This window comes from Pantherophis guttatus, chromosome 4, assembly GCF_059756535.1.
Source record: "Pantherophis guttatus breed Tessera chromosome 4, ASM5975653v1, whole genome shotgun sequence".
In the NCBI taxonomy this organism is placed as follows: Eukaryota; Metazoa; Chordata; class Lepidosauria; order Squamata; family Colubridae; genus Pantherophis; species Pantherophis guttatus.
The window spans coordinates 73,452,801-73,478,930 of NC_142066.1; the positions used below are offsets into that span (position 1 = coordinate 73,452,801).

The following is a 26,130-nucleotide window of genomic DNA, read 5'->3' on the forward strand; positions in this document are numbered from 1 at the left end:
TAGTCCAACACCCCGCCCTCAACCTATAATCACAATTGAGCTGGAATTTTGGTCACAAGTTGTTGCGGTTTTAAGTCAAGTCATCATATGACACATGTTTTTATTACAGTCATTAAGCAAGTCACTGCAGTCATTAATTGATTTACTTGGTTATTTAGCAATTCATGTGATTGTAAGTCCAAATGTAGTACATACAATATAGTTTTTTTCCAGTTTTTACTGAAAAATGGCAAAGGTTTGCAGAATGCAATCATAAGACCATGGAATGCTGCAACCAGTGGTGGGATTCAGCTGGTTCAGTCTGATTCGGGTGAACCAGTAGTAAAAATTCTGGCTGGCCCCACCACATCACGTCATGTCACGCCCGCCCACTCACCCCACCACGCCCTGCCCAGTCCCTTCTCATCTCGCCCGCCTGCCATTGCTGCCTGCTTTCCGCCATGACCCTGATATCTGTGGGTGAGTGAGCCTGCAAGCAAGCTCCGGTCGAGTTGACTCCTGGGCTGGCCTGTCTGCTTCTCTCTACACAGCGCTTTCTGGATGAAACTTAGAGAAAAGCAGTAGCTCATGGCTGCTAAATTTTGCTGTGCTGCACAAGACATTTTCCCAGAGACCTGAGGTCCACCCTCCTGGATTGCTGCTACTGCTGCTCTGAAGCTCTCCTTCCGCTGCCACTGCCAGTGCCACCCTGGAACTTGCCTTTGGCATGGATCAGTAAGTTATTCCTTTGCTCCATGGGAAGGGCTCTGTCATGGAGGACTGTCTGGGGCACTTTCTTGTGGGTCTCCCACCTTGCACGGGGTGGCGGGAGGAAGAAGTGTGTGGTGGGGAAGACTGCCTGCAGTTCTTGCAGCCACAGCCAGGATGTCTGTGAACTTGCATTTGTATGAGGTCTTCTTCCTTGAGCAGAAGATTGAAGTCTCCAAAACAAGAGAATTTGCTTAAATTGTGGGGGGGGGGAAGGGGAGGGGGGGAGATGTGGCTTCTTGGGGCTGCATTTTGGAGAAGTATCAAGAGAAATGCTAAAAAGGCAATCAGTTTGGGATTAAATTCCAAATGAAATTGGGTCTTCAGTGTAAGGAGAGATGAACTTTCAACTGCAGGTTTCTAAAAATCATATTAAAATGAATGTCTAGAGGCAGTTCTTTAACTTAATATTCTGAAGCAAAAGAGATAGGGCCCCAATGAGGGTCTCAGCTAGTTAGCTCAGAAATAATGGAATAACAGAGTTGAAAGGGACTTGGAGGTCTTGTAGTCCAACCCACTGCTCAGGCAGGAAAACTGAGGATGCCAAAATCTGAGTGGAGGGCCTGGAAAAGGTGTCAGAATAACAGAATAATGAAGTCCCTACTTTGGGGGACCCTATAGTAATTGAGAAATGGCTGTCCAGTCTTTTCTTAAAAACTTCCAGTGATCGAACACCCAGAACGTCTGTAGACAAGTAGTTCCACTGATTAATTGTTCTCACTGTCAGGAAGTTTCTCCTTTGTTCAGTTTCCATCTATTGCTTCTTGTTTTGTCTTCTGCTTCTTTGGAAAATATATTGCGCCCCCTTCTTTATGGCAGCCCCTCAAAAGCCTGTTTTGTGACCTGCCTATCACACTCTTGGGCAAAGCATGTGAGCCAGTTCCTCCTTTCAATGGTCCATAAAAGTATATCTATAGTATGTAGATGCAGATAATAAAGTCAAAAAAAGGTGAACATTTTTACAGAACTACAGATATGTTGAAACTGGCCATGAAAGGAATGGCTGGGAGGGTCGGGTCGGGCGAGGTGCCCCTCAAAGTGAGTTGGCCAAGCCCACCTAGTCACATGACCACCCAGCCACACCCACCCAGTCACATGACCACCAAGCCATGCCTACCAAGCCACACCCACAGAACCGGTAGTAAAAAATTTTGAATCCCACCACTGGCTGCAACCAGTTGGAGATATGAGCCAGTTGCCATGTGCATGGAATCAAGCAATGCAGGGGTGGTGCAGTAGTCATAACTTGGAAGACAGGTTGTAAGTAACTTCAAGTCTGTTGTAATTTCAAACAGTTATATGACTGGTCATAACAAGACCAGAACTACCTGTACTGGTCTTTTAAGGTATTATGATCTTTCAGCTTATCTGGTTTAAATTCTTGCTTTATCGAATTACACAAACCTGTCCCTAAATCTGAATTACACTAACCCCAACGATGCCCTTGAAGTGATGTCCCGGTGCCTGGAGGCCGTACGGATCTGGATGGGGAGGAACAGGCTCAGGCTCAACCCATCCAAGACCGAGTGGCTGTGGTTTCCGATGTCCCGATATAGTCAGTTGACGCCATCACTGACTATTGGGGGCGAATCATTGGCCCCCACGGAGAGGGCTCGCAACTTGGGCGTCCTCCTGGATTCACGGCTGTCTTTAGAAGAGCACTTGACGGCCATGACCGGGAGGATTTTTTATCAGGTCCGCCTGATTCGCCAGTTGCGTCCCTTTCTTGATCGGGACTCGTTACACACGGTCACTCATGCCCTCGTCACCTCCTGCCTGGACTATTGTAATGCTCTCTACATGAGGCTCCCCTTGAGGAGCACCCGGAGGCTCCAACTGGCGCAGAGTGCGGCCGCGCGGGTGGTAATGGGAGCGACATGGCGCTCCCATGTAACACCTCTCCTGCGCGAGCTGCACTGGCTCCCGGTGGTCTTCCGGGTGCGCTTCAAGGTTTTAGTTACCACCTTTAAAGGGCTCCATGGCTTAGGGCCTGGTTATTTACGGGACCGCCTACTACCACCAATAGCCTCCCACCGGCCAGTACGCTCTCATAGAGAGGGACTCCTCCGGGTGCCGTCAGCCAAACAGTGTCGACTGGCGGCCCCTAGGGGGAGAGCCTTCTCTGTGGGGGCACCTACCATCTGGAATGAGCTCCCCCCGGAGATACAGAGGATCCCGGATCTGCGCTCCTTCCGCCGTGCTGTGAAGACCTTTTTATTTCATCAAGCGGGCTTGGCCTGATCTCTTCCCTTTTTAAATATGTAAATTTTAATCTGTTTTTAAATTATTGGGGTATTTTAATTTGTCTGGGCCAAATAATTTAATTTGATTTTATCGGGTTTTTAAATTTTGTGTATTTATGTATTTTATTGTTGGCTGTTCACCGCCCTGAGTCCTTCGGGAGTAGGGCGGTATACAAATCAAATAAACTAAACTAAACTAAACTAAACTAAACTGTCCCTACTCTGACAGGTCCCTGGATTTTGACTGGGTAACTTTGAATGAAGGGTACATTTATGAGTAAAGAGACTCTGGACTATTATGTTCACAGACTTCTTACAGTCTTTCTCTGAAATACAAACCTTGTTCAAAACTTTAAAAACAAAAGTAAAAAGTAAAATGTATTTTTTTGGTAGCAACATAAATTCAGGGCAGGCTTTTTAGGAATCATACAAAAGTGATGCTCTGGCCTTCTTTGAGGATGATTTTTTTCAATTTCCCTGGTATCATTTACAGCCTATTGCCTGGTAATGTCTGTCCCAGATTAGTTTTGGAGCTTGCTTAGTTTTTTTCAAGATCAGTTAGCATAAGCCAAGTACTGCCCCATGAGCTACACAATAAGACTTTTAACTCTGCTTTTGTTGCCCAATTTCTTTGCTCTTATTCAGCTGATTTACAGTTCCTTACTCTTAAGTGCTTTGTTTCATTGAAACTGTTCAACACAGGATTTCAGCATTTCACTGTTGTTCCAGCAGGGAGAATCATACAGTAATTTCTGCTATATATTCATGCAAGATAATTGCATTTATAATTTACCACTCACTTACAATATTTTAGATATACAATTCCATTCAGTCTCAACCTGCACATACCTGCATTATCAACAAATCGACTATCCTATAAATCATTAATGTACAATGCCCATAAAATGGCTGCTTCAGCGCATGCAGTCAGTAAAACAACAACAACAACATAGCTGAAAACCTTTGAGCCCCCAGTGGGAGAGGGAAAGCAGATCCAAGACCTGCAGGGGCTATGAAGAGTATGAAGTGGAGAATGGGGTCTTTCAGGATTTGGGATAATAATTGTTCCCATAATGGGTACTGTAAATGCTCTATTATGGTCATAAGTGGAGGACTGCATGTAGCTGCTTATGAATTCTATCCACAATGTCCAGAATGTTCAAAAGGTTCAAAACTCTTTACAATTCTTTTTTAGCTGTCAAAAAATTGACCTGGCCCTTCTTTCCAATCGTCTCTATTTTATTTTTTTGCATTGTTTTTGTCTTTCTTTTTAGCTATTTCTTGTTCCTTTCACTTTCTATATTTTTTCCTGTTCTTCCAGAATTATTTCAAAAATATCTCTTATTCACAGAATGTCTCTTGCTATTATTTTCCTGGTTGTCTAATAATCACTACAAAGTGTTTTAAACTTCATCAGCAGCTTCTTGATAACATCTGAGCTTTTCCTCTAACTGCCACTTGCCTCACATTCCATTACCTCAGGTCAAACTGGCAGACGTTCCATTCCTTCACTCAGAAGTAGGTTTGGGGCTCCTTACAGTATTAAACGTCGCTACCTCACCAAAATGTGGACCGGAAATAAACAAGTAAAACAACTGGCTGGCTGTTTTATTGTTTTCGGTTAGAACTGCATTTTCTATTTTCATTCAAACATACACAACTTGGTCTGAGTGTAATGATCTTTCTTCTTACAATAGTTTGGTTTTTTGATTATTTAATTATATGCTTCCTTTTCTCAAACATCTTAAAAACCGTGCTTCTCAATCCACTCTTTTTGCATTTTTTATTCTAGAAAAAAACCTTTTTTTTTACAATTCATTCTTATTGCGTCAGTCTCTCTGATTAAAATATACTATTTTGATGTTTGTGTGTAGCCAACTTCCAAAATTAATCTGAATTTTGACTTTTTTCACAGAAATTCTCTTGTTGGTCATTTGTTGACCTTATTGTCCTAATACTTCAATCTTTTCTTAATATTCTATGCAGAATAACAGTAGTTTAGGCATGGGGGAGAGGTAATAATGGTAGTTTATACCATTATTATATAAAACTTATAATAAAACTTATACCATATATATATTATTATTATTTATTTATTATTTATTAGATTTCTATACCGCCCTACTCCCGAAGGACTCAGGGCGGTGCACAGCCAAACAATAAAAACACATACAATACAAAATTTAAAAAATAGAATAAAATCAAATTAAATAATTTTGGCCCCGACAAATTTAAAACCCCAAACTTTTAAAACCAATTTAAAATTGAATATATAAATACTAAAAAATATTTAAAATTTTAAAAATCTTTTATAAAAGAGGGGGAAAATTAGGCCAGGCCGGCCTGGTGAAATAGTAAGGTCTTTAAGGCGCGGCGGAAGGTGCGCAGATCCGGGATCCTCCGTATCTCTGGGGGGAGCTCGTTCCAGATAGTAGGTGCCCCCACAGAGAAGGCTCTCCCCCTAGGGGCCGCCAGTCGACACTGTTTGGCTGACGGCACCCGGAGGAGCCGGGTGCCGGCTAACTTTGCCCAAGAGTTGTTTCACATAATGGTGAAGACCACAGTGAGGCTTTGCCCAAAAATATTTATGCAGAAGACAACTATCCAATCAAAAGCTAAAAATTATATGCCTGTAAAAATTAATGTTGAAAATGAAAACTGGCTATAAATGATAATGAGGACAGAAAGCTCACTAACTATTACATTCTGAGATTTTACAGAGGATCACAGAAGGTTAAGCCTGTCTCTTTTCAAAGATTCTTGGAAAATAAACGAAAACATTATTTTCCTATTTGATGCCTATCACATCTGAATTTCTATTTCTATATTCTCCGGTCATTTAGAAAAACTGCCTTATACATAATGTTCAGTTAATTTGGAATATTAATGTCTGGATTCAAAAGTTCATTAAACAACAATGCACAAGCTCACCAATCAGGATATTCCAGCCATTCAATCCTATTCATGTTCATTCACACAGATCTAAAAGAATTTGGAATAACATTGCTGAAGTGAGGAACAAGAAGAACTGGCATGGCATAGCAATTACTGTAGTGCAAAGACCTGATAGAGACCCTAAGATTGCTGTGAACATCTTGGAGTTAAGGCAGAATAGAAGAGGAAATATCTTTTATGAAATGAACATAGGTCAAGGGACAAAATTTTCATAATTATTTTTGCATTATTGTTTCAGGTACGTAAATAATTATTTCATGTATATCTCACTTTCAGTCTTGCTCAAACACAATACTCTGGGTAAGGTCATTTATTCAATTAATCTAGAGAGGTAATGAAGGAGACTTGCCTGACCATTTGGTAGCAGTGACATCATCAGACTGCATAATTTTATTTTGCTTGGAATGACTGTCAAGGCCAGTGTGGTGAAGATGAACTATGCTGATTATCAGCATTTTTCAAATTTGGCAACTTTAAAATATTTGGACTTTAACTTTCAAAATACCCCCGTCAGCATTCTCAGAATTGGTTCTTATATCTTAAAGTTGCCAAGTTTGAAAAACACCGATCTCGATGAATCTGCCAATATATGGCCTCTGCTAAATTCTGGAAGGAGAGCCAAGCTTTTATTTTTGTATTAGTCCTCCAAACTGTTATAGGGAAAGTGTTGAAGCATGCTGACATTAGTTATCTTTGGAATTTGGAAACAATTATTTAATATAAGTATCTCATTGGTTTGTAAAAAGTGCCTTGACTGCTCAGAAAAAAAACTCTTGGGTATTTCAGACAGATCCTGTTTGGCTTCTAGGACTTTAATAAGTTGTTTAAATGTAGTGAATGCACACTCATAACCCATCACTGCTTGGAAAAGCCAAGATGTTGATATTTTTCTGAATTTGTTCTGAATCATATTGTCTTCAATAAAGACAGAATTGAAACCTGTGTGACATTAATTTCAGTCAATATGTTATGTTATGATGCAAGTCACCTGTTTTGATTTTAGACAGCCTCTCTTCTTAATATTATATTTGGAATGCAAAGTGCTATGTGGAATATAGCTCTTATGAATTTAGCATGGACCCTTTCAAGAGAAGTAAAAAGAGGTATAATGTCAATCTTTAGTAGGATTACGAAGTCATTATGTGTGAGCCTTAGCTGAAAAGAGAATTGTAAAATCCTTATAAAGATTATACATAAGCAACAGCAACCATCTATCCATAGTAGTATTCACAAGCTTAGTCCATAGACTTGCTATGGAAACTAGATGGAATCCAGGCCTAAAATAACTGAATGCAGGATATGTTGTTGGTTTGAGCTCCCTGTAGGGACTTGGGGGGAAGAACGGCCTGCAGGGACCTGGTGGTGGGAAAGGCCTGTGGGGAATTGTGGGACAACAGAAGCAAGTCCAAGGTGCTGTGTCCTCAGACTTATGACGCGGGGTTCTGATTGGCTAAGATGCACCCCGAGCTGGCGGGAGAATTCAGACACTACCATTTGTTGAACAATTTGACAGCTATAGTATAAATAGCTGTCAAACGTGCAAGTTTCTGTTCTATTCCTGTTGCCATTCATGTTATGTGTTAGCCTAATAAAGGCTTCTTAATTTTGATTCCTGTCTCGCCTCAGTCCTTACCACCTGTTGCTCAACAGAGCACTGGCAACGAAGGTGAGATATGGGCGTGATGTGACAGGTAGCTAAGTCACTGCGAGCTGGCTGCGTTAAGCCTAAATGCCGCCTAAGTCACTAGCGACGAGACATCGCTCGAACGGCATTATTTTGGAACTAGAACCCGTCCTTATAAGGATGGCACCCCCAACCTTCGCTCCTTTCAACCCTGTTACCAAGACCTGGAACTCCTACGAAGCCTGTTTCGAATGTTTCCTTGAGGCAAACAATTACACGGGGCTGACCAGCAATCGCAAAAGGGCACACTTCCTAAACTCGTGTGGCCCTGAGATGTTCGCCACGGCGTTGGCTTTGCTAGCCCCAGTTCCTATCCAGTCGGACCATGGGAAGTCTTGAGGGAGAAGCTTAAGAACCACTACGCGCCCACTCCCTCCCCCATCGCTTGCTGATTCAACTTCTGGCAGATTCTACAAGCTGAGGGGGAATCCATAAACCATTACATAGCCACCCTCAGGACTGCGGCTTTAAACTGTGAGTTTAGGGACTTAGAAGACTCCCTGCTAGAACAATTTGTTTGTGGAGTGAGGGACCCGAGGATACAACTTGCTAGATAGAAAAGGATACACTTGCTAGAAAAGAAAGAAATCATCCTCCTGTCAGCAATCGAAGAGGCACAAGCGTGTGAGCTGTCAAGTAAAGCTACCGTGGAGATACGGAAATCGCAAATTTCCGCTCCCTCCAACAAGCCACACACTATTCATTCCGAAGTAGTGGACCCTGACGAGGAGGACAAAGAAGAGGACAACATTAGCCGCCTCAAAACAGTCAAAGGCAAAATAAACACCTCAGAAAAAGAGTTTGCAGCATTGCCCTGTCAAGGTTGTGGCGAGAGGCATCCCAGAGCGGTCTGCCATTTTAAAACAGCCATCTGCCGCAGGTGTGGAAAAAAGAGACATTTGGCGTGCGTCTGTCGGGCCAATCTACAAAACCCACAAACACCTTTCAATCGACGACCTTTCCCAAAGACAGTGAAGCCGAGTGGGGACTGTTTCACCATCTTCCCTGAAAATGGACCGCCTGAGGTGGCTATCCGCCAATCCAAGGCATCAGCAAGCCACAAGATTTACCTCACTATAACAATCGAAGGTGTCCCTTGCAGAATGGAAGTCGATACAGGGTCTTCAAAATCCCTGATCTCCTGGGACACCTAAAAGAAGGTGGTCCCCACATTTCAAAAAAGAGCCCTGCAGACCTGCCAGGTGCAGCTTTGTGATTACCAGGGAAACCATATTCCCACCTTGGGGCGCACCAAACTACTAGTAGAATATAAAAGCTTTATAGGAAGCCTGCCATTAATTATAGTAAACGGCCACCTTCCCAGCTTGCTGGGCCTCGACTGGTTTGGCGCTTTAGGTCTTGGCATTACTGGCATTTGTTCAACCACCTGTGACGACTTCGAAGACGTCCTGACCGAATTTGTTGAGGTTGTTTAACGACAATTTAGGTAAATATAACCGTTCACATATTTCTCTTAATTTAGACCCCCCAAATTGTCCCAATTAGGTTGAAACCCAGGAAGGTACCTCTTGCTCTTCGGCCCTTAGTGGAAAAGGAACTGGACAAATTGATAGACAAGGCATCTTGGAGCCTACGGATCACGCCCCCTGGGAGACTCCCATTGTGATACCCATCAAGCCAGATGGGTCAATTCGCATCTGCACAGACTACAAATGCACAGTGAATAGGGCTCTTCAGGCCAACCCCTATCCAGTGCCCATAGTACAGCATTTGCTGCACTCTCTAGGGCGGGGCTCCATTTTTGCCAAACTGGACATGGCACAAGTTTACCAGCAGCTCCCGATGGATGCTGCCACGGTAGAGGCTCAGACCATCGTGACCCACTGGGGCGCTTACAAGTGCCGGCGCCTCCAGTTTGGCATCAGTGTCGCCCCTGGCATTTTTCAAGGCCTTATGGAATGACTATTGCAAGGATTGTAGTGAGTCGTTCCATATTTCGACGATGTGCTCATTTCAGCCACCAACCAGGCTGATCTGAAGCACAAATTGAGGGCAGTCCTGCAACGTTTCCAAACGGCTGGGCTCAAATTGAAAAAACAAAAGTGCAGAATAGGGATACCCAGGGTGGAGTTCGTAGGATACCTCATAGATGCCACCGGCATCCACTCCACACCCTCTAAGGCCGCTGCTATCAAAAGGGCACCGACCCCTACTAACAAAGTTGAATTACAGGCTTTCTTAGGGCTTCTAAACTTTTACAACGTCTTCTTGCCGCACAAAGGCTCAGTTACAGAGCCACTGCATAGGCTTCTGGACAAGAAGACCCCCTGGTCCTGGGGCTCCCGAGAAGCTGCTGCTTTTGCCACTGTCAAAAATCTTTTAACATCTGACGCTATCTTGGTACAATACACTGATAGCCTGCCCCTGGTCCTAGTCGCCGACACCTCCTCTTTCAGTATTGGGGCTGTCCTAAGCCACGCTCTGCCTAATGGCACAGAAGCCCCCATTGCATTCTATTTGAGGACTCTTTCCTCTACAGAACGCAATTATGGTCAGATCGATAAAGAAGCGTTGGCTGCAGTCGCAGCCATAAAACGCTCCGATGACTACCTGTACGGCCAATCCTTCACTGTCGTCAGGGACCATAAGCCACTACTGGGAATTCTAGCAGGTAACAAACAACCCCCCCAGGTCCTCTTGCCATGCATGTCCTGATGGATCGAATTCTTAGCCGCTTATTCATACTACCTCATTTACTGCCCTGGCAAACATCTTGCTCACGCAGATGCTCTAAACTGCCGCCCCCTCCCGGTCACCATGCTTGACCCCTCCCCAGCTTCCTCTGTTCTCCTCATAAATTCCCTCAACCTACCAGTGACAGCTTCTGATGTTGCTGCCCTTTCAGCGAAGGACCCTGTCCTCCGCAGGGTCCTGGACTGGGTGCGAAGGGGTTGGCCCTTTGGGAAAGTGCCCTTAGAGTTCAAACCCTACCAAGCCAGACAGCATGAACTGTTGGTCCAACGAGGGTGCCTTCTATGGGGCAACCGGGTAGTGGTGCCACCTCAGCTTCAACACCGGTCATGGAATGCCTTCATGAGGAACATCCTGGCATCATCAGGATGAAGGCTTTGGGATGCAGTTAAGTCTGGTGGCCAAACTTTGACCAAGCAGCCACCACGTGGGTTACCAGATGCCAGTCATGCCAACAATCATGCCCTGTCGTCCCAGTAAGGGAATGGGAGATGCCCAAGGCCCAGTGGTGGGATTCTGCCAGTTCTAGGTGGTTCGGCCAAACTGTTTGTTAAATTGCTGGCTCGCCCCACCCCTTGCCCCACCCCTCCGCACCACTATTTATTGCCAATAAATAGTGGTGGGCGAGGGGTGGGCGAGCCAGCAATTTAAGAAACGGTTCGGTGTTTTTTTATAATTTTACTGGCCGTGCGGCTGCCGCAGGGCTTCAAAGGTCTGCCCTACAGCTGATCTGTGTTAAAAGAAAACAAATGAGTAGACTGGTGCCTGCAAAAATAAATGGGTAGACCCAGTGGTGGGATTCTACTTTGGTAGAACCAGTTGTTAAGTAGTTAAACCAGTGGTTGCCAAAGTGGGCGGTATCGCCCCCAGGGGGCAGTGGGATACCTTAGGAGGGCGGTAAGAGGCAAGAGGGGTGGCAGGGGGCGCTAGAGGCAAAAGGGGGTGACAGAGGGGCTAAGTGGCAAGGAGGGTGGCCCCCACCCTTTGGCCTGTGCCTCCTTGCAAGCAAACAGCAAGAAAAAACAGCCCCTTTCAGCTTCAGCATAGGTTAATTAGCACAAGTTGATTAGATCGGCCTCCCAACTCTCAGCTGATTTGCTCTCAGCTGTTTTGTGCAGGGCTCTGTTGCTAGCTGCAAAGAGTGCTGAAGCAGATTTTTTTTTCCCTAGCTATGCTGAAAAACCGAAACTGAAAGTAAAGCAGGCGCTTTGCTGCAACATGACAAAATGAGGCAGAGAGATATTTCTTTTTCTTTTTCTTCACCAAAAAAGGTAGGGGCAAACAATGGGAAATTTAGGGCAAAAGAGGAGAGTTCAAGACTTTAAAACACAAAAGAAAAAAAGCTCTATTTAACTAGGGAATTGTAATAATTGAGATACTATTAATTGTATATTGTGTTGAAAGCAGAAACGGTTAAGTTGTGGTTTGGAGGAATATATGGGGGAAATTATTTGGTTTATTATTATTGGTAAATATAATTAATTGATTTGTAAGAAATTGGATTGCATGGAAATAATTGAAATATTCATGTTCATATTAATATTCAAAAAAGATAGTAATATAACTAATTTATATTAAAATGTTGAATTTGTATTAAACAACTATAATATTACATAATTAACCAATGTGAGGATGGATATAAAAATAGATGACAATGGGAAGGGGTATAATATAGAATAGAAGGAAAAAATTGAATTTGATTAAGATTAGAGATGAGGATGAAGGGTAATATTGGTTTTTTAAAAAAATAGATGAGGAATAAATATGGCAAAAAGGAAATATAGAAATTATAAATTTAATTGAAATGACTAAATACTGTTTAAATTTGTGAACCGGCCAAATACTCTGTTCAAAGAAAATACATTGTATGTTTGTATGTGTGTTTCTAATTATTGCTATTTATTCATATTTGTTCTCTTTTATTCTTTAAAGTTTAACAATTCATTCTTTATCTTAATATCTTTATATTTATTTGGAGTTGGCTTTCTTCCCTTTCATCTTTTTTATTATACAGCAATCTTTCTCCTCAAGCCTACCACCTCTCTCTTTTCTTTCCTTCTTACTTTCTCTTTCCCCCCTTCTTCTCCTCCCTACTTCCTCTTCCTTTTTCCTTCTCCACCTCTCTTCCTCCCTTTCTTACCCTCACTCCTACTCTAATTTCCCTTCCCTTCCTTCCTACCTTCTCTTCCTTCCGTCTCTCTCCTTCCTTCTTCCATCTCTCTCCTTCCTTCTTCCATCTCTCTTCTCCTTCCTTCATCCCTCTCTATTGCTGTATCCTTCTGTGCATATGGACTATTCAGAGGGCTGAAAAAGTTATTTTTGACTGGTCCTCGCACTTTTGATCAGTCCTCGAACTTACGACTGTCCTCACATTTTACGTTTTGCGCCCTATCTTGTCACCATGGTGAAGAGAAGTAGTGGTGAAATGACTGACACAGTTGTTAAGAATGCCGCAATGGGCATAAATGTGAGGATGGTCATAAGTGTGAGGACCGGTCAAAAATGCGAGGACCAGTCAGAAATGACTTTTTTCAGCCCTCTGAGTAGTCCCTATGTGCATATGGACTAGTCAGAAGGCTGAAAAAGTTATTTTTGACCGGTCCTCGCACTTTTGACCAGTCCTTAAACTTACGACTGTCCACACATTTTACCTTTTGTGCCCTATCTTGTCACCGTGGTGAAGAGAAGTAGTGGTGAAATGACTGACACGATTGTTAAGAATGCCGCAACAGGCATAAATGTGAGGATGGTTATAAGTGCGAGGACCGGTCAAAAGTGCGAGGACCAGTCAGAAATGACTTTTTTTCAGCCCTCTGAGTAGTCCCTATGCATATAGCCACGCCCACCCGATCACATGACCAGCTAGCCACGCCTACCCAGTCACATGACCAGCTAGCCATGTCCACCAAGCCACACCCCCAACTAAGCCACGCCTACAGAACCGGTTGTTAAAAAAATTGAATCCCACCATTGCCAAGGCCCCTTGGTCCAGGATCCATGTGGACTTCGCAGGCCCGTTCCATGGGCAGACTTTCCTGATAGTGGTGGATGCATACTCTAAATGGGTCGAGATAGTTGTAATGGCATTCACCATATCTAGCACCCTAATCAGAGCACTGCAAAGACTGTTTGCTACCCATGGGCTGCCCAACATCCTGGTTTCCGATAACGGAACAACTAACATCTGCCTCCTTCCAAGTCTATCTGGCAGGGCTTGGAATCCACCATGCCAGGGTTACACCTTTTTGCCTGGCCAGCAATGGATTAGCCGAGTGGGCCGTAAGGTCAGCCAAGGACGCCCTAGCAAGATTTGACAGAGGGGACTGGCCAGAGAAAGTTGCACGGTACTTATTGGCACAGCACGTAACCCCCTGCATTCTACCAACAGGAGCCCAGCTGAACTGTTAATGGGCCGTCGACTCCGAACAACTCTTGACCACCTCCACCCCAGTTACACACCCGAAAACCCCCCAGATTCCACAAGCTGCGCCCGCAGTTTCCGTGTGAGTGACCTCATCTATGCCCAAAACTACGGAGGCGAGCCAAAGTGGCTGCCAGGGATGATACTACAGATTGCGGGGCCCTATTCCTACCAAGTGGAACTGCCTGATGGAAGACTCTGGCAGCACCACATCAATCAACTGCACGCCCGCATAACAGAAGGCAGAGGGAAACAACAAGTCAAAAGGGTCACGAGACCCATCCAGTCCCTAACTCTGGGCCCTCCGTCCTTGTCTCAAGCGCACCACCAGCACCCGACTTACTTGGTGAACCGGGCCAGCCATCCAAGGTCGAGTCCAACATTGAAGTTCCTGAAGAGTTGCAGGGAGTTCCGCAAGCAGCACAAACACCTCCTACTTCTCCAGAGGCTGCCCCTGAACTGCATAGGTCTGCGTGGACCCGGTAGAGCCCTGCTTATTTGAGCGACTACACGTGCGCCATCCAGGAGGGAAGGGGTGCTAAGTCCTCGGACTTATGATGCGGGGTTCTGATTGGCTAAGACGTGCCCCGAGCCAGCGGGAGAATTCAGACGCTACCATTGGTTGAATAGTTTGACAGCTATAGCATAAATAGCTGTCAAACGCGCAAGTTTCTGTTCTGTTCCTGTTGCTGTTCTTGTTATGTGTTAGCCTAATAAAGGCTTGTTAATTCCAATTCCTGTCTCGCCTCAGTCCTTACCACCCGTTGCTCAACAGAGGATAAGGGCTACGGGGACCCTGAGGAGCAGCAAGCAGAGCTTGGGGTGTCTCAGGGGTGTTGGTGGCCATGGAAAGCCCAGAGAGTCTGAGCCTGCACTAAGTTTCCCAAGATCTCCCCATCCTTGAGGCATACCATGCTCCATTTAATGACCTGCATGGTCATTTAACAATCATATCAGGGAGAGCAGAGGGTGAGGATCATTAAACAAGGCCATCTCACTTAACAGCCACCATCATTTAAAACTGGAATGGACAGGCTCATTATAATAATAAATAAAGGACTGTAGTTATCCCACTCTGTAGGAATATAGGAAATTGACTTAAACCTGCCAACTACAGACTAATTAGTTTGCTTAATAAAGGTAATCCTCAACTTACCATAATTGAGCCCAACATTTCTATTAGTAAGTGAGACAGTTGTGAGTTTTGCCCCATTTTATGATCTTCCATAGTTGTTAAATGAATCACTGCAGTGGTTAAGTGAACATGGTTGTTAAATGAATCTGGCTTTCCCATTGACTTTGCTTGTCAGAAGGTCGCGAAAGGTGATCATGTGACCCCAGGACACTGCAACCATCATAAATATGAGTCAGTTGCTAAGCATCCAAATTTTGATCATGGGACCATGGGGATGCCGCACTTACACTGGGATTGTAAGTGTGAAAAAATGGTCATAAGTCACTTTTCAGTGCCACTATAACGGTCTATCTAGATCCGTTCCAGTCGGGTTTCAGGCCTGGGTACAGCATGGAAACGGCATTGGTCGCGTTGATTGATGATCTCTGGAGGGCTTGGGACAGGGGCTGTTCCTCTGTCCTGGTCCTATTAGATCTCTCAGCGGCTTTTGATACCATCGACCATGGTATCATGCTGCGCCAATTGGAGGGGTTGGGGGTAGGGGGCACCGTGTTCCGGTGGTTCTCCTCCTTCCTCTCTGACTGGTCGCAGTTCGTGTTGACGGGGGGACAGAGATCGACCTCGAGGCGCCTTGTGTGTAGGGTGCCACAAGGGTCGTTTCTCTCGCCCCTTTTGTTCAACATTTATGTGAAGCCGCTGGGTGAGATCATCAGTGGTTTCGGGGTGAAGTGCCATCTGTACGCTGATGACACTCAGCTGTACATCTCCACCCCAGACCACTCCAACGATGCCCTTGATGTGATGTCCCATGGAGGCCGTGCAGATCTGGATGGAGAGAAACAGGCTCAGGCTCAACCCGTCCAAGACCGAGTGGCTGTGGCTTCTGGCATCCCGATATAGTCAGTTGGTGCCATCGCTGACTATTGGGGGCGAGTCGTTGGCCCTAACAGAGAGGGCTCGCAACTTGGGAGTCCTCCTGGATACACGGCTGTCTTTAGAAGAGCATATGATGGCTGTGGCCAGGGGGGCTTTTTATCAGGTTCGCTTGATCCGCCAATTGCGTCCCTTTCTGGATCAGGATGCCTTACGCATGGTCACTCATGCTCTCGTCACATCTTGCCTGGACTACTGTAATGCTCTCTACATGGGGCTCCCTTGAAGAGCACCTGGAGGCTCCAACTGGTCCAGAATGCGGCCGCACGGGTGGTTATGGGGGCAACTCGGCGCTCCCATGTAACACCTCTCCTGCGCGAGCTGCACTGGCTCCCGGTGGTCTTCCAGGTACGCTTCACGGTATTGGTTACCACCTTTAGAGCGCTCCATGGCTTAGGACCCGGGTATTTACGAGACCGCCTTCTGCCATCGATAGCCTCCCACCGACCAGTACGCTCCCACAGAGAGTGGCTCCTCAGGGTGCCATCAGTCAAACAATGCCGACTGGCGGCCCCCAGGGGTAGAGCCTTCTCTCTGGGGGCACCTACTCTCTGGAATGAGCTGCCCCCGGAGATACAGCGGATCCCGGATCTACGCACCTTTCGCCGTGCCCTACCTAAAGACGTTTTTATTCCAACAAGCCGGGCTGGCCTAATTCTTTTAAATTGATTTAATTTTTAAATTGTTTAATTATGGGTTTTAATACAGGGGTGTTTTTAATTGTGGGCCAAATTAATTTAATCGGATTTTAATACTGTTTTTAAATTTTGTATTTCTTATGTTTTATCTGTTGGCTGTTCACCGCCCAGAGTCCTTCGGGAGAAGGGTGGTATATAAATATAAACAATAAATAAATAAATAAATAAATAAATAAATAAATAAACTTTGAACTGTCACTAAGTGAACTGTGTTGTCGAGGACTTCCTGTACCAGTATCTTTATTTAAAACTTTTGGATTGAGTGCAAAATGAAAATGTCCTCAATTCTAAACAGATGGGACTTAGAAGGGATTGTTCAAATTTAGATGAGCTCACTGGTCTTGCACCATTTAGCTGAAAATACAGTTCACTTCACTGCTTTGTTGCAGTCTTTGTGGATTTCAAATCATCTTTTGATCTGATTCCAAAGGAACAGCTATAGCAAGAACTCGAGGAATCTTCAATGGATAAAATATTCTCCTTCTTATTCAGACTATTCTAACACTTTACTGAAAGACAGAAGTTCTCCTTATAGGTATATTTTGGAGTTATTATCACTGAACGGGGGGGGGGGGGTAAGGCAAAAGTACATTGTAGTCCCTTTACTTTTTAATATATACATTAGTTCAGACTCTCTCATTTTCTGATCATCATTCCCCAATGTTAGCAAGTTGTGCAATTCGAGCCTTGTACATTAATTTTGTTTATCCCACCTTTATTATTTTTATAAATAACTCAAGATGGTGAACATACTTAATACTCCTTCCTCCTCCTATTTTCTCTACACCTGTGATGTGAATTGAGTTGAGAAAGAATGAATGGCCCAATGTCACCCACCTAGCTTTCATGCCTAAGGTGGGACTAAAATTCAGTCTTCTGCTTTCTAGGCCAATGCTTTAATTACTAGTCCAAACTGGCATGATGTAGTAATTTTATCTGCCTCTCATGTGGGAATGAGAAGGACATTGAGGCATTGGCTAAAACAACATGAAATAAATTATCACAAATCTATAAAGTGCCAGTGTTTGTACAACAGTAGGTTATATAAACAGCAATTTAATGAGACCTCAGTTAGCAGGTATATATTAATATCTTGGGTGCAGTTCTAGACTTTCTTATCTTGGAACACACATTTATCTGTGTGGCCCAACATAGTCCTAAACCTAAACCTACGATTCTTCTAATCAAGGGAACACGTTTTATTCTTGCAGACTGCGAAGTTTTTCTTGCTAAGGTCATATTTCAGCTTATGATATTCCAAGATGCATCAAGAATGATGTTTTATAGTTAACAAATCTTTAATGGATGACCGGGCCTACTTCCAATTCCTTAATTTTTGGTTGAAACTTTTTTTATCTGTGGGTCTGGCTCAACTGGGTCTCAGATAATATTTTAAATAAACCTGGCTAACAAAAGATTAGCAAACTGTAGTCCTTAGGTTCTTCTTTGGAAAGTCTCTGTCCACTAGGGCTTGAAAATGCCATGAGTCACCTTGAACAATATTTTTGAGATATTTTTCAAACTAGAGTGTGTCCAACTCTACAATTTATCAGTTTTTCTCAAATAGGCATGTGCCAATCTTTTATCTCTGACATGTCTTTCCAGATTGCCTGATTTTGTACTATCATTTCTAGTTTCCATCCTATCCATAGTTGAGGTTTACTACAAATTTTGTTGATTTGCTATAAATTTTGTTGATTGCCACTATTTGTACCACAGTTACTATAATTATTTATTTTAGATAATTTTATTGCATTTAAAAGTTTAATTAATAATTACAGGTCTGTGTATTTTATTGTTGTGCTTTTTGGCTTATTGGTTGTAATAAAAGTTTTAAAATTTGACTTTATTTGAAGTTGAATATGAAAATATTTTTCTAAACAATAAATGAGAAATGTTTCCATATTAACCATACAAGGAGAATTATGTATTTCAAGAAACCAGAAAGGATGCGGTTTCTTTCTTTACCATCTTGTACATCAAGATTTACTGACATCCACTGTGTTTCAAAGAACAGTGCTAAGTGTAGGCAACCTGTGACGGAATGGGACAACGCACCACGACCAAATTGCTGCAGGAGAATTCACCAAATACAAAAGTTAAATTAATTTCAATGGAACCATGGCCAATATCAATAAAATAAAGCCAATCCATAAATACAAGGTTTACAATAATTCTGATGAAAACATGGCCACCAGTTATAAAAGTAACTGAATGAAATGATTATTGAATCATTGCAGCATTGAATTATCCTGCATTGAGTTATCCTGCAGCAGGTTGGCCACAGCGAGTTGTCCCAGGTCCACCTGTGATAAGTGAATGATAGTTATTTGCAATGGCAAGAGTGATTGGGATCCGTGGTACTGCAAAATTTGAAAAGCTTCAGGTTCCTCATTTCTGCAAACCAATGCTGAGTCAACCAGTATCAAGCACAGAGGGTAGGTTTTGCCCTCAATATAACTGTATCAAAGTATCAAGGTAGGATCCACAATACTATTTCTTTTAATTTTCTGCTATGTTTCCTAAACAAAATTGCAGCATGTGTTAATTAATATAATACAGTACAATACCCACATAGCTTTTATTATAATCAAGTACCACCTATAACTTATAGTGTAATTGCAGGGTGAGGAAGAATTTCAAAACCCACATGCATTTTACAATCTATTTTTACAGCATGAGTGCTGCCATATGTCATGATACAACTCTGAAATAAAGAGAGGTCACATAGCTATCCCAGGTTTCTTTCAGGGAAGATCTGTATGCAGAGTTATGCAGTGGAAATGGAAACTTTAAAGATTGTTTAGGAATGCAACTTGTTATATGGAAAAATGAAAAAGTCATCTCAATGAAAAATAAATAATTAAGAATTTCTTGCCTTCTAATCCACTTCTGGTCAAAAGAGAAAAATGGAAACAATATTAAAAAATGCATTAGTATCAGAGAAAAGTTAAAATGCTGTAAGCATGTGAAATATAAAAACAGAAATCAGCAGCACCATAGCTGAACAAATATGAAAACACATTATAAAAGTAGTATAAGAAAAAAATACTGACAGTGCTAAGGGAAAAGTGATATTTGAAAAAAAATATTTGGTAACTTCAGCTGCAGAGAACATAGTCTGCTTCTACCCTATGGATAAGATCACGATGCAATTTCTTGGTCATGACAAGACATTGGAACTAGTTTCCTGCAGAGAAACTAGAACCTGCAACAAAATATTGCAAAAGGGAATGTTGCTATTTAGGATTCTAGCAATGCCACTCTCTTTTCACTTTCTTAACTAACAGCCATGAACTCTACCTCGAAGTATCCTCGGTCTTCATTTCTTGGAGATTTGCTTTTTGAACTTTAGGAGGGTTTTAAAGAGTTGGATTTTTTGGGATGTGTGTCAAAGCCTTTAGTAACTATAGTTTTTGCTCTAGAAACAGCAACATAGGTGGACAACATATTGGAAATAAAATGAATGACATGGTCCAACTTTATTGATACCCACAAGAAATCTGAATAGACAATCTATTGTATTAAAAACATTGCTGTCCTTTATTTTTATGAACTACTCTAGCAAAAGATGTAAATTGCAAATTTAATCACATTTACTAACATCTCTTCAGAGCAAACATTTAAAATAATTTCCCCCTCATTATACAGAATAACAGAGTTGAAAGGGATCTTGGAGGTCTTCTAGTTCAATCCTCTGTTTGAGTAGATGACCTATTCAATCTATCCAATCTCTTCTTAAATCCTCCAGTGATGCACCATCCACAACTTCTGGAGGCAAGCCTTTCCACTGATTAATTTTTGTTAATTTTTTCTTTAATTCTAGGTTGGATCAATACTTGATAAGCTTCCATCTGTTACTTCTTGTCCTGCCCTCAGAATAGGTCAACCCCACTCTTCTCTATGACTAACCCCCAAATATTGGAAGTCTGTTATTATGTCACTCAGTCCTTCTCTTTGTTAGACTAGACATACCAAGTTCCTGCAATCATTCTTCATATGCTTTAGCCTTTAGCCCTTTGTACATTGAGTACATTGAACATTGAGTACATTGAGTACAAGTACTACATTTGTACTTGTTCATGGAACAATTGGTTTTTATTACTCTTTTACTATTGAGTCATAGATCCCAGATCTTCAGAAACCAAGCTCTGTTCTCCAAAATTCATCCAATTTTCTATTCCTACGGTTGCTTTATATATTTATCTTGGCTTTAAAAATTCCTTCTATGATAGATGCATTCTTTAAATATGCAAGAAATTAGAAACATTGGCAATTGCTTTTAAAAATTAATTACTCCACTTTTTAGAAAATGCTTCTTACCTCCTTTAATCTGGAGTTTAAATTAAAATATTAAAATATTCAATAGTGCCTCTTGGCACTAGCGCAATAACAAAAGTATCAGACTACAAAGAGGAAAACATGAGTTCTAGTTTTTCTTTAGATTCAAAGCCAGTGACTTTGAGCCAGTTCTTTTCTCTTGACCTAGAAATAAGGAAATGCAACTTCCAAAAGTACTGTCAAGAAAAGTGCAGGAGTCAAGACTGACTTGAAGGGACAACTTACCTTTCCTATCTGGAATAAAAGGCACAGGATCCTGGCAACATCTCTCTCTCCACCGAAAAGGAAAACCCCCACACCGGTATGTCATTTAGAAATGTCGAACACACCGGCCAAAGCACATTCTCTACCGAGGATTGTCATTCCGCATCATCGTTTGACAAAGTACCACACAAGGCTACATAATTTTGTTTAACAGAGGAGAGGGTATTTCGCTTACTCTTCACTCCAGCTCCTGGCAGATTTTCGTTCACGCAATCAGCCCCGTATTAGAAGCACAGCTGCTTTGCTTGTTGCCCCTTACACAAATCGCGGGTGGCTAAGTCTCTACGGCTGCTAACGAAGCATTCCCTTTCTCGGCTCCCGAGTGGTAATTCAGGAGGAAAACCCCTGTTCCGGGAGTCAACGCAGATATGTAGCTCAGACTACAGCAGGTGAAACCTCGGCAGGGTAAAATCAAGACTCGCCGATAATAAATGGGCGGAGTTAAGGAGTACCACCACCAGCTGATTGGTGCTCTTAGTAAGAAACCGGGCGGGCCTTCTCTGGAAGTCTCTTAGTCACTAGCATCAGATTAGTTCGCGAAGAAATAGGAAAGGTGGTGGTGATTTCTCTATATTCGCGCGGTACGGACGGCATTTTCCATTTCTTAAATCGAGCTGATTCGGACCAGAGCTTCCCTGGAGAATATTTTGGAAAAACTAGGTAGTCGATCTACTGTGTACTGTCCATAGTTACATTTAACAACAGCATCTATACATTGATAAACGGCTTTACCGCGACGGAAAGAACCGAGGGGCTGTTGAATCGAAATTTATTAGGATTAACATCGAGTTGCGCTCGATCCCTGGCGAATTACCTGGACAAGCGCGGAAAAAGCTCTCCGTGGCTTTGTGTCTGTGGAGATTCTCAGTCATCCAGGGTTGTCCCAAAGGTGCTTTTTCTTCAGAGTTGAAGAAGCAGCTTGGATGAAAAACGAAACGTCTTTTTAAAAAAAACACCAGAAAGTCCAGTTGCCTCTTGAAAACGCGCCTTTTTCCATGGCTTTCTTCTTGTCTCAAAGTGGAATTTGGAGGTTCAGTAGTATTTCTCAATCTCAACAATTTCCCGCGCCACGGCTGGGAAATTCAAGGAGTTGAAGTACGTATATCTTAAAGTTGTTGAGATTGAGAAACACTGGGCTAGGTGTTGCCTCTTCGCTGTTGGTTTAACATCTCTGACAACTCGCCATGGGCTGAATTTTAAGCTCCAGGCAAAAACATAATTTGAAGAAGGGCCAGCTTTCCTTAACCCATTTTGATTAAAAAGGCTCTGTTTAATCTATTAATGACTGATTGCATTAATTGGTAGATCTCATGGGACAACTCGAGTCCGTCTTGTTAGGTGACAATAGGTCATTCCCGGCCAAGGCCAAATGAACGCAGAGACTTTAAGATTGAACAACTAGTAATTTAATTTATTTTTTCTATTCGAATCTGCCCAATAATCCTTGGTACTTACTGTACGCATCGCAAATTCAGTAGGTACGAGGGTTGATCAGGAATGGGATGCGTCTATGCCGCCCATGCTTCTATTCTTCCTCGGAGAGAAGTGGCAGCGTAATGTAGACTTGGCTTAGCAAACAGCCTGTCTTTCACCAGTGTTCCTCAAACTCAACAACTCTAAGATGCGTGGACTGCAACACCCAGAATTCCCTAGACGGCTGGGGAATTCTGGGAGTTGAAGTCCACACATCTTAAAATTGTCAACTTAAAAAAACATTGAGAACTATAGCTCCAAGATCTGATAGCACCAAAGACCCGTCACTGTAACCAACGCATATTGCCCTTCATCCAGAGGGTTGCAGTGATTTAAAATGATAATAATAAAGATCGCATCCCCTGGAAACCTGCAAATTAAGCAAGCTGTTTTCCCACACTTAGCTGGTAAACATAAATGAAACTGTTCCTCTTTAAACCGTAAAATAATCTCTCTTTCCGCCTCTTAGGCAGATTAATCAGGGTTCGTTCTAGGAATCCGTCCACTAAACTCGTTGGTAAGGCTGATGAAGTGTTTCAAGATGGCTGCACCAAGGGAGGAAGTGTGACTTTTTAGTTTCCACGCGGTATATATTAAAATTCGGTGAGTTTTACAGAGAGTTTAAATACATACAGGAATTACTTTCAGCTTTCTTAAAGACAGACTGAAGTAAACGTGGTGGGCTTTTATTTTGGTAGTATGTTTAAATTCAATTCTTTTTATTACACAACCGTTGCGGTACCGTGACAATATTTGTAATCCGTTTTGATGTTTTATTAATAAAGTTTTAAGTTTAGGGATAATGCTACATACAAGTTCAGAAAGAGGCTCGAGTTCGAGCAGTTTTACTTTCATGTAAATAAACACCGAATTGAGATTAAAATTTAGTTTTCAATCCACAGTCGGTGAATTAAAGCTTGGTCAGTCATGCTGGGATTTCTAAAATAAACTGAAGTGCATTTCAAGAAACAACAAAAAAAAAATAAGTGTGATTTAACATTTAAAAAATTCTAATTATTGCTGTGTTCACTTAAGCTCTAGCTTCTTCATCTTTCCTTCAGGCCTGAGAAGATATAACAAAGAAATTACGTGCTTCATTGTGTTTCTAATAGTTAAGTCTGATAATAAAGTTAGCAAAAATAAGGTTGCATTTAGAGTATTACAAATTCAAGTATGTTTAAATAGTTATACAGTGCAAATATATGGGGGGGGGGACAGATTTTTGTCAGCTTTTCCTATGTGCCAAGAATTGTAGACAGAAATTCTTCTGATTCTCTTACATCAGTGCTTTTAGTGAAGTCAGAAGACAACCTTTGTATGATGGTATTATTAGGTGAATGTCAGGGTGAATAGAATAGAAGGGATAGTGGTAGGGATAGGATTCTTTATTGGCCAAGTATGATTGGACACACAAGGAATTTGGTGCATATGCTCTCAGTGTACATAAAAAGACAAGATACATTCGTCAAGAATCATAGGTACAACACTTAATAATAATCATAGGGTACAAATAAGTAATCAAATCATATTAGGTAACTCAATATAAATCGTAAGGATACAAGTAACAAAGTTACAGTCATTCAATCATAAGTGGGAGAGGATGGGTGATAGGAACAATGAGAAGACTAATAGTAATAGTAATGCAGACTTAGTGAATAGTTTGACAGAGTTGAAGGAATTATTTGTTTAGCAGAGTGATGGCATTCGGGGAAAAATTTTTGTGTCTAGTTGTTCTGGTGTGCAGTGCTCTATAGCGTCGTTTTGAGGGTAGGAGTTGAAACAAATTATGTGCAGGATGTGAGGGGTCTATAAATATTTTCACGGACCTCTTTTTGACTTGTGCAGTATACAGGTCCTCAATGGAAGGCAGGTTGGTAGTAATTGTTTTTTCTGCACTTCTAATTATCCTCTGAAGTCTGTGTCTGTCTTGTTGGGTTGCAGAACCAAACCAGACAGTTATAGAGGTGCGTGTCAGGGATTTGATATCTAATTATAACATTTTGTGATATCATTGCAATTATATTGCCATTTTGGCAATCATGGCTTGTTATGGATACTGCTAGATTTCTGGCTTACCCCATAACAGGCAACAAGTTTATATCCCACCAGGAGAAATGGCTCAACAAGCATGATAGCTCTGTTTGTGATTATGTAGGTTAGTAGCTATAGTCTACATCAAAAAGCAACTTTGGTGTGTGGTCTTGCTAAAAGCAGCAAGCCAGAGTTCCTAGTTCTCTAGAATGATAGATGCACTATAGAACATTGATAAAACAGATTGTTTGAGCTATTTTTGAAGATGTATGGAGAGCGTACTTGTCACTGCTATGAAAACTGCTTATTCCCAAAACCCCAACAATATGGCCAGAGATAGATAGATAGATCTATATATATACATACATATATGTACCAGAAAGTCAATTAACTCCCATGATAATGTTTGCCATTTAAGGGAGAGCTTTGTAAAGTCAAAGATTGTGTTGCAGATAAACACATTTCAGCATGATGCTTTGCTTTGCTGTGTGCTATCTTATTTTATTTTTTTTTAAAAATAAAGGCAAGTAAAGCCAGATTCATAATGCTTAGTCTTATTTATATAGAATTGTCTACATCTGTTTAACTACTTCCATTGGCAGGAGAAGTTATGGAAAAGTGAATTGAGCTCTACTAACTTGCCACTTGTTCTATACTAGAAATAATTCATTGCAGTCTATGCCTATTAATGTAGACTAATAGGTAGATATTTTAGAATTTGGTTAAAGGATGGTTGAAATTTGCACTGCAGTTTGCATAAGGTTAAGCTGGATGGAATTTTGGCAGAACAGAATCCAGAGGATTTCTATGGAAGAGAAAGAAAGAAAAGCTGCTTAAATTTACCAAGATGAAATTTATTGTGAATATGAACACCAGTCTTACTGAATAGCTTAATAGTATCAATATGATGGGAGTGGCAGTTGTTTGGCCCTGAAATTGCTCTCTCTCTGTCTCTCTCTCCCTCTCCCTCTCTCTCTCTCTTCCCCCCTCCCTCCACACACACACACACACAGACACAGTTTTCTTACCAGCCATGTATACACTCTGCTTATGTATACTTCTCCTTATGCAGTCAAATAATGCTGTCCTAGCAACCCAATGACTTTCAATACATGGAGAATGGTAGGGAGGCGAGAATGAATACTCCCTCTATTACTCTGATATCTCTATGCAACCTAAACTGTTCTGGAATAAAAGATAAAATTTCATTTTCCTGTTGTTGTCTCTTCAGATTTACTTTTAGTGCAATCCTTGCTTTTACTATCAATTTTTTAAAATCCTTTGTAAAGGGTTGGTAAATATTGAATCCTTGGCCTAAGAACAACAAAATCTGCTTTTAATGCAAGCTGTTTTGTTGGAGCTAACTAGAATTACAGGAAACAATTCTTTTTATGGATTACAGAAGTATGGCTTGATAAATTGAATGTAGATAAGATCTAAAATCTGAAACAAAATGTATAGGCTAAAAGATAGATAAGGGACAAAATTAAATC

At 41.9% G+C, this 26,130-nt stretch overlaps 3 protein-coding genes and 1 long non-coding RNA gene across 13 annotated transcripts in view; 2 read left to right on the forward strand and 2 right to left on the reverse strand.

Annotated features, from left to right (window-relative positions):
* The window catches only part of BLVRA (biliverdin reductase A), a 38,459-nt gene extending 15,404 nt beyond the window's left edge, over window positions 1–23,055 (reverse strand). The window contains exons 1-2 of one of the 7 annotated variants that reach the window (XM_034416510.3): window positions 22,589–23,054; window positions 21,948–22,051 (exon numbers count right to left, since the gene is read on the reverse strand). The gene's annotated coding sequence lies outside the window, so the exon portion shown is untranslated. Of the gene's footprint in view, window positions 1–21,094 lie in introns of all 7 variants that reach the window. The other 6 variants (XM_087892417.1, XM_034416509.3, XM_087892416.1 and 3 more) reach the window with 6 other exon arrangements.
* A 20-nt stretch (window positions 23,056–23,075) lies between these two features.
* FIGNL1 (fidgetin like 1) overlaps window positions 23,076–26,130 on the forward strand; it is a 61,346-nt gene continuing 58,291 nt past the window's right edge. Inside the window, exon 1 of the mRNA XM_060691817.2 lies at window positions 23,076–23,209. The gene's annotated coding sequence lies outside the window, so the exon portion shown is untranslated. The remainder of the gene's footprint in view (window positions 23,210–26,130) is intronic.
* Window positions 23,121–26,130, forward strand: part of COA1 (cytochrome c oxidase assembly factor 1) — a 118,791-nt gene continuing 115,781 nt past the window's right edge. For 2 of the 4 annotated variants that reach the window (XM_087892411.1, XM_087892414.1), the window contains exon 1: window positions 23,132–23,209. The gene's annotated coding sequence lies outside the window, so the exon portion shown is untranslated. Of the gene's footprint in view, window positions 23,210–26,130 lie in introns of all 4 variants that reach the window. The other 2 variants (XM_087892410.1, XM_087892415.1) reach the window with 2 other exon arrangements.
* The window catches only part of LOC148114166 (uncharacterized), a 113,674-nt gene continuing 111,140 nt past the window's right edge, over window positions 23,597–26,130 (reverse strand). The window contains exon 3 of the long non-coding RNA XR_015733896.1: window positions 23,597–23,669. This is a non-coding gene — a long non-coding RNA (uncharacterized LOC148114166). The remainder of the gene's footprint in view (window positions 23,670–26,130) is intronic.